Source organism: Montipora capricornis, chromosome 8 (assembly GCF_036669925.1).
Source record: "Montipora capricornis isolate CH-2021 chromosome 8, ASM3666992v2, whole genome shotgun sequence".
NCBI classification, from domain to species: domain Eukaryota; kingdom Metazoa; phylum Cnidaria; class Anthozoa; order Scleractinia; family Acroporidae; genus Montipora; species Montipora capricornis.
The window spans coordinates 21,715,810-21,724,796 of NC_090890.1; the positions used below are offsets into that span (position 1 = coordinate 21,715,810).

The 8,987-nt window shown below is 38.6% G+C and overlaps 2 long non-coding RNA genes across 2 annotated transcripts in view; one reads left to right on the plus strand and one right to left on the minus strand.

Annotated features, from left to right (window-relative positions):
- The window catches only part of LOC138059585 (uncharacterized), a 1,459-nt gene extending 333 nt beyond the window's left edge, over nucleotides 1-1,126 (minus strand). Inside the window, exons 1-2 of the long non-coding RNA XR_011134225.1 lie at nucleotides 805-1,126; nucleotides 1-237 (exon numbers count right to left, since the gene is read on the minus strand). The exon at nucleotides 1-237 is cut by the window's left edge and continues 333 nt beyond it. This is a non-coding gene — a long non-coding RNA (uncharacterized lncRNA). The remainder of the gene's footprint in view (nucleotides 238-804) is intronic.
- A 6-nt stretch (nucleotides 1,127-1,132) lies between these two features.
- On the plus strand, nucleotides 1,133-2,731 carry LOC138059586 (uncharacterized). Its single transcript, XR_011134226.1, has 2 exons — nucleotides 1,133-1,426; nucleotides 2,616-2,731. It is a non-coding gene; the product is annotated as an uncharacterized lncRNA (long non-coding RNA).
- Nucleotides 2,732-8,987: the final 6,256 nt, after the last annotated feature.

Below are 8,987 nucleotides of genomic sequence, written 5' to 3' on the forward strand. Positions count from 1 at the left end.
CTGCCATCAACCCCAATGAGACCTTATGCATAAGACACTGTTTCTAGCTGCAGCTCCAAATCACATAATATATTAATAAATTTTGCCATGTAAGAAAAGAACAAACATGTGGGGTGTAAGCAAAAAAAGTCCAAGGCAATAAAGCTTCCTTTCAGCCTTTTCAGGAACAACTATCCACTGTCAACCATACTTGACTCAAAACAGAATTTCCTTGATCCAACAACACATGACAGTCCCCTAAAACCAAAATTACATCATTAATGCTTCCAGAAAACAATAGTCTAAAAAACCTGAATCTATAGATACCTATATACATCTGTACCTACACTTCTGTTCTTCCAAACATTATTTTAACTAACATGGATTTTGATTTTGATTTTAAACTCAAATTAATTGCAAATCCATAACTTGGTAACTACTTGAACGCAAGGATCGTTGAGTTGTGACTGCTAAAAAGTATAATAACCTAGACATTCACCAGAAAAGGGAATATAAATGATCTTAAAAGCAGCTATTTAAAATATTTGATACTAGGGTTACGTTCCGAATGAGACAATCACATTCAAAATCAAATTCATATCTGATCGAATCATTGATCATTCATGTAGAGGTGCCGATCGTATGGTGTAACGCAGAAAAAAATAACCTTCACGTTGAACAATATTGCCATTTCCCTGCCACCTGGTACAAGCCAATTCACACATGAACGGAAACCTTAGGAATCCTCCTTTCTGCACATTACAGTAACTTTTTGTACCCGGTGGCAACAAACTTTCCACATTAAAAATTGCGCAAAACACTCACCTGTTTCGCAGCTCTTTTCCTACGAAATAAAATTTTCCAGGAGCAAATTTTCCGAGGATGCTGGTTGGATTGGACTTTCAAACGATTTACACAACATAGACGTTCTCTAAGAATACATTCCACTTGAAACTGGCGTTAAAACTAGCCTTGATCGCTCTAAAAAGAACGGAAACCAACAAGCTACCGATTCTCAAACGCCAGCCATTTTTCTGTTCTTCTCGGGAGTGCTTTTTTCACGAGAGCCAATGATAGTCCCGGAAACGCGTCACGTGTCATATCGCGCGACTCATGCGCAGACATTTTTCGCCAGTGAATTGATGTCCAATATCAAAGATGTATGCTGTAAACTAGTTAGTGTCAAATGGACAGAGCTGAAAAACGACTGCGCATGCGCCAGATAGGGAGCACAAATCGTGTATGAGACACGATCGATCTCGCCTTCTGCCTGTGTCACTTTATAACGCTTGACGGTGTGAATTTTGGAAGTGAGATCGTGGTGATTTAATTTAAGGAGACACATCAGATCTGTGTAATATATTTGTGTGGAATTTTTGGGCCTTGAGATCCAAACCCAGTTAAATTTCTTTGGGAATATGCGCTGCAAAAACTAACCGAGGCTACGGTGAGTGTTCCATATTTGTTTTTGAAGCATGAAGTGTTCACAACGTTTGGTTCAGTTTGCAGTCTCTACAGTTTTCATCAACAAGATAATTTGGGCAGGGTTTTCTGAAATCACCTTTACAATCAATCATACATGTATTTACAATGCGTTAATTAAACGTAACATGTGCTAAGAGCATTATTTGAAAGTTGTCAACCTTCTCGTTGAACCAAGGCAGCAGTTCATTTAGAGTGCTGCCACTCTGCAATAGCCACTTAACCTCCTGACTGCACCCATAAAGGCAGCTGTCTAAAAGAAAACACCATGCCAACTTGTGAAGTTGGAATGAACACAAGTACTGGCCAGAACTACATAGAAAATATTGAAGTTCTTTGTCCCTGTCTCAGGGCATTTCTTCAATGAAAAGGTAAATTGGTTGCAAGACTGGCCTCTGAGACTACACTCAGAAGAAGTTCTAGTTGCACAGTAGTGTGATCAATAACATTGTTTAATTTTTTGCCATAGTGAGGCTTGATTACAGAATCATAAATACTTGCCCACCAAAATACCCTGTGCAATCAACTGATACACCCATGTTCGGGAGACTGTTGGCCTGTTAATTAATGGAACATCCATATATTAGGAAAAGAACAATTTGTTAAATAAAAGTGCAAAGTCCAGGCCCTGCTTCCTGTTAATCCTAGGATTATTGACGGGGAAATACTGCTTCAAAGTGGCACCCGAGTGACTTAATTGTAGTCTAGCTTCCACAATCGCCAAATAATAATGATCTATCATTATTGTAATAATGCAACACACTTGGTGTCAACATCTATGTCAAAACTTGGAAGATGGTATTTTTCTTTCCCCCTTGACTGGCCATTATTTGCAAATCTATGTTCAACCCAACATCCAAGGCAAAATTATGGTTAGACTCAAATTTAAGAACATGTGTTAAGGCAAACAGTTAAGGGTCATTGGTTTATGTGTGGTTTATAGTATGTTTATATGGTTAGCTCATCATGTTTTCTTTGTCTTGGTTGTGTAATAAGAATGACTTTTTGTACTAATTTTCACAGCCCCCATAAAAACTGATATGTGCAGTTTCCTGTGTCTCGGAAAATAATAATATCATTATGATGTTGTAGATTATAGCATTGTAATATGCATCTCATGGACAATAACATTCATTTTCGTTTTTTGTCCTTAGGGAGATGGATCCACCTGGTATTATTTGCGGCAGTTTTGTGAAATATTAGCTCTAAAAGGAGCGAGAAGAAATTCAGCCTTTTTTTCTCAGCAATAAACCACAATAATCTTATTGAGTTCACTTTGTCCATGTTGGTAGTGTGGAACAAAAGACTGGATAAAGTCACTGAGAAATCCAGACAATGCTGTACAGCTTTAAGCAGTTTCTTTAGTACTCTTCACATTGTGAAACTTTTCACTTTCTTCTTAGAACTGAATACCAGTCCTTAACCTTTTTTCAGTTGTGAACTTTTTGGACCAGCACAGAACTTTAAGATGCCACTTTTTTAAATGTTGTACTTATAAAACAAAATGGGGACAACATATTCAAGCAAAAACATGTTTGCACCTGCATGCAAACTTTGCGAATGCTTTTGATCTGATGAGTTGCCAACCCAGTAATGCTTCAGATACATGTAGTGACGTCAAAACCCAGAACACCTCCAAACACATTCAATGACAAGTTGTCAGAGAAAAAATTAAAGTTAAAAACAAACATCTTCTTGAGCATTGGGACCCACATGGAATAGCCCTTGCATATGTGTATTATACTGATGACTGGATTCCATCTACTTAATATACAATCATCTTTTTAGGATAATACCACCTACGCCAGTCGGCAGATAATGCTAGAGTGAACTTCTTGCTATACAGCTGAAAATATTGATTTTGTGGAATGCCCCTTTCAGGGATGTTTCCTAGTTGTCTATGCTCTAAAGATTTTGTTCAAACTCATCAAGTACAATGTAGCATGCATGTGTGAAATGTCTCAAGTTTAGATCAGTTTTGCAATATGCACTGTGTTGTCTGAACTGATCCTTGTAAAATTTTTGTAGTTTCTTGTCAATTGTTAAATATGGAAAAAAAAGGATTTACTTTCTGAAAGAAAAATAACATTAATGACATCTCTTGATCAGGTTAGGATCTGATGAATTTTTATTTTAAAAGGCAAGCAAATCAAGGGGCAAATTAATTTTCTCTGAGCTGTTTAATGTCATTAAGTGGGCTTTCTAGGATGAAGCACTTTTTTGCCTGCTCTCTGTGAATCATACAGTGTATAATCTTTTCACCGATTTATCTCAGTTTCTGTTGGGGCCGGCTTTCATCCCTCTTCTATAAATTTAACAAAAGATGCTGTGTAAAGAGCGAAAGATGTATTTTGCTTTCATGATAATTATAAATTCGTATTAAAATTTGGAGAAACGTGAAGCTCAATTCGCCTAAGTTCTTGCATCTTTGCATACTCCATTTTGATATCGCTTTCAGCATGCTTGCCAAAATATCTTTTGTAAGCGTGTCACCATTCACCACCCGGTCTATAATTCACCAGTTGTCTTCCTTTGTTGTTCAGAGTATTATAGAGAGTATCTGGAACGTCATAAGGTTTTTCAATGTCTCTTTACCAACACAGACAAAGAGGCATTGTCCTGTATCGCAACCACTCGGCGAACTAGTCTCCACCGATAAGTTCGAAGCTCTCACCAATTCCACCGGCCGGACATCGCCAAAACAGGGTTTAAGGGAATTTCTGGTCCTCCCAGAAAACCAACAACTTGCAAAAACCGTTCGAGAAACTTGCGACAAAAGCCAACACTGTCAAAAAAGTAAGCATTGCAGCGCTCGTTACCTCCATTCATCGAATAGTCACACGAAAGGTGCATTTACCGCGCGAAAACAATTTTTACACAATTTGTACACCCCTTCAATTTTTGGAAAAACATCAAAACTCGTCAAAAATTGTGACAAAATCCTTATCTTTCAAACAGCGACCTTATTTTTTTGATTTAATCAACGGCTGTCATTTTCCGGCGAACATATAGTCTTTTTGAATGAGCGCGCCCTTGAGCCTGCGTTTCGTGCCGCGGATCAGTGACTTGCGCAGTCGTTTTTCAGCTCTGTCTGTCAAATGTGCCTCCTTGATGAGCTCTAAACTTGAGCCCGTGATATGGTTACGTGTACTGGTCACATTGGCATACATGAAGGGGCGGACGGACGTACGTACGTACGTTGTACGGACGTTCATGACGTCATGGCTATAAAACCAAATTTTCTCACATCGATGGGTTGCCACATTTTCTTAACTATGGTGCTCCGCGCGCGCGCGGAGCTCCGCTATGATTGACACTCAGTCTCTTGTTGATGGATAAAATGAATCCGTAGGAGTTTCCTTGAGACAAGTCGCCACTGAAAATATACTTTCCTTGACAATGAATACGTTGATAGCCAGGACAAAAACGAACGAATTTTTTTACCAGCTAGGAACAGCAATTCAATATATATTCCCAGCAAGCAAGACAACTTAAGAATTCACAGCCAGTTACGTAAAAATAAGGTCAAAGAGTCGAAGTAGTATTACTAGTCTGATTAGTGGAAAGGCATAATAATTAGTCAATAAAGTTAATCATAAATAGAGGAAACTATTTACTGGGTAGCCAGTATGGCAAACCCAGTCGGAATCTGCCTTGTTTTTTTTTTTTACTGGGCTGCCGTATGGCAATCCTAGTCGGAAAATGGGTAGATTTCTCCGTTTTATTTTCCGTGTCGGGAAACGTCTTGCCTGTCACTCCCCTGGTAAGTGGTGTCTTTGTGCATAGAACCTTCTGCACGTATTTTCTTAGGATCGAGAGGGTAGTGGAAAGGCGTAGATTTCTCTGGTGGACACAGTAGAATCATTAACTTAGCCTGCAATGGCGTCGAAAGTCATGTAACGCGAATGGCGTTTTAGTGGATCCTTAAACAGAATATACCCTTATGGAGCTCAATAATGGAAAGTCAGTTGGATAAACTAGGCAGGCGGTGAAATACAAACACCTGGAATCTTAAAAGCGACGAGTAATGGACTTTAACAACAATCTATCGCCCGTCGAGCAGAAATCAAAGTGAGCTGTATTTCTAATATTTTACCAAGTGTGCTGTTATGTAGAACACTGAAACCAAATGGAAAATTCTCTGGTAACTTATGGGTTCAACAAAGACAGAGAACGAATGGAACACCTTAAGTGGATATGTGATCAACTCTGCACAGTATTCAGTAAAAAAATAATTGGAAATGTGACAGCCAAGAATTATTTGAAAGAAAGCTTGTCGTCTATTTTGTGCTTCATTATTCAAGGAAAAGGTTTTATCTTGAAATTTTTTTTGTTGTAATATTGCGCATATTTGACACGATTGAGTTTTTTCTCTTCACGCACGTAATGAAATAGGAAGATGTTTTTGCCTCTAATAGCAAATATGTTGTTTGTTTCAAAAAATTGTTCGCTGGAAAAGGTCGCCTTTATGAATTCATCATGTTTGTTTTATAGTATGCGAGCTTAACTGGATAGTTTTTATGGCAATAGTAAAGCATTTTCGTGTTAAAATGAGGTTAGCGGCTTTCTATTGTGCTAACTTAATTAAATATAAATATACATTCTGCCTCGTGAGTTTGTTATTCTCGTTAACCAGCACTGGCGTCAAAAGTCATTGCAACGCGAATGGCGTTTTAGTCAACAAAATATGCTCTCGTGGAGCTCAAGAAGGGAACGTCAATTGGATGAACAAGACAGGCGATGATGATCTGGAATCTTAAAAGCGACGAGTAATGGACTTCGACAACAATCTTTTGCCCGTCGAGCCGAAATCAAAGCGAGCTGTTTTTTTGCCTCTAATAGTAAATATGTTGTTTGTTTCAATTAATTTTTCGCTGGAAAAGGATTTTGCTGAGAGATTTCCAGCCTTTGTGAACTTTATGTTGTGTAATTTTCGAGCTTAACAAATTTAACCTGGGTTGAAATGTGATACGCGAGGATTTTTTTGGTATTGTTCTGTAAGCAGGAAGGATTCACGAAAATAAACAGGTCTGTTGGAAGCGTGCTTGAGTTTCAACAAAATGAGCCCCAAAATCAGTGAAAAATTGTGACGCCGATGAATAATAAAGTAGCTGCTATTTCCAAAATGATGGAATTACCTGGTGATAAATAACGTCGTACGAGTCTTGGAGAGTAAATTTTGACTTTGACAAATGGTCAACCTCAAGAGTTGGGCAATTGTGATCTTTGTTTTGACTTCGCTCATTTTATTTTCAAAGTTTATAACACTTGACAGAAAAAGAAACTTACAAAAACCCGGTATCTTGCCATCATTTGACACAGATGCTTCACTGTTTGGCGAGTAAACATGCCGCGGTAACCACGGCGCCCGCTGAATTCCGGCCATGTCACTTTCGATTTTGCGATTTATTTGTGCAGCCAAAAGTAATTGACCGTAGCAAAAATCTCCCAAACTGTTTGTCGCTTATCGTAACTTTTTATATTCTATTTTCAAGGTTCGAAATTAATGTTGTTTTCATGTCGTAAAAATGTTATTCTCGAGCGACCGTCCTGGAAACTTCCTTCTGCTCTTTCTAAAAATTGTGTATCAATATTTATTTACTTTTGCATCAATATTTGTTTTTGCATAAAGCAAGCTAACAAAATCTGTACCTTGCTGAGTTCGCATTTGTTAGCGTTAATAGCATTTTCGGTCCAATACTTCTGTTTTACTAAGGGGTCTATGTTTTAGGTCACCCATCCAGATACTAACCCCACCGGAAAGCGGTTAAGTGTAGTAAACTTTAGTATTACAAAGCTGTCAGATGCTCAGAGGGCACGCTTGAACTTGTGGTGAAAAGAAGTTGCGAGGGAGCTTGAAAATTATCAACATGTCCGCCCAGAAGCCAATGTTTCTCACTTCCCATTTATTTTCTTCAATCTTTCTGGGTTCAGTACTTTGAAAGTAACCACATGTCTTCTCAGGCTATTTACCCAAGACTTCTACCATGGCACTGCAATGATAGACAATACCAAAACAATATCGAGCACTGTTGAAGCTACATATTAAGCAAGGACAACTTGAATCTCCTGGAAGACAACACACAGCTCAGTTGACATTATGGAACAAATCGCTGTGTTACTTCACTACCACACGGAAGCAATGCGTGTCTATTTTTTCTAAAGAGGACAGGAATTTCTTCTTTCTGACAAATGATTAATTAATAGGCCGGTAGCCGGGTTTTTAACCTCAGAAAAGGATCTGTTTCGTCGTACGAACGTGTGAGGACCTGTGAGCCAAAGGGCCTCTGCTGGTATGACTTCTGGGTGACCCCTTAAATGGTCTTAATGACCCCCAACTCGAAAAAAATTGCCTGGAACGCTCCACGTACCACAGGCAACCCAGTGTACCCTCACGGAGGGTCTAGTTATGATAGAACTACACTAAGTACCTGCGGTAAAAATTAAATAAAGTACTTTGTACGTAAAGAATAAAATTAATAAAAAGTTGTTGTCTCAAGAGCATATTTTCAGAATACATTACATAAAGCATAAGCACGAGCCACACACGCAAGTGCATTAAGGTACTGGTCAGAAAGTATAGGGGAAGGTGGGCCAGAGCAGAAAGGGGGTGGGTCATCAGATTTTGAGCCCTTAGCAAGGGTGGGTCGTTCGATTGTCAGCGACCCATTGGGGGGTGGGTCATCCTATTTTAAACAGGAATAGGCACATTGTTAAAAATATATATTTTTTTATGATCGAGGGCTTGATTCTGTTGAAATAGCTAACAATAAATTCAAAGCATGGCAGCTTTAAAGTGCTACTGTGACGAAATTTGAATCTTCCCTATCGAAGCCATTTTGGCACATAAACACGTAGTCTGTACGAGAAGAAGAATGCTGTTTACCATTTTCAAATATCTCTTCTTGTTCTGGAGATATTCAAGTTTTATTAATATGCAAATTAGCCAAGTGATGACGTCATAAACCCTACCAAATTTTGATCAAGTATGATGGAGAAAGATATCTCAGCCAATTTGTATCAGAAATACTTGGTTCTTTGCACTAAGATTCTAGTAGATGTGTTCCACCAATATGAGCATACCATTTTTGTTACCATGGCAACATACTGGGTTCCAGACCTCCCTGATATTAAAAGCTTTGCAGACCACCTTTGGCGTTCTGTTTTGATATTTGCAAATGATGCCTCATCTGCATGATCCTGTCAGCATATAAAGATGTTAGGTCGAGTTTGTGGCCTTAGTAAATGTATTTCTAGCCTGAGATCACCAAAATATTGAAATCAGGTTGGAGGGGACTGGAAAAGAGTGAGTTGCCATGGGAACCAATTTCTTTACAGTCGTAGGTGTGTTGCCTTCAGAACTATCAGCTCACCAAGTTTCAATGGTCTCTGTTGCAAATTGACCGAGATAGCTCTATTTATATTCTTGATGTTCTATTGGGTTGGGTGAATGACGTCATCAGCCTTCTCATTTGCATATTTAACACATTTTTCAAACTTAAATATCTCTGGAACCAATGCAGATA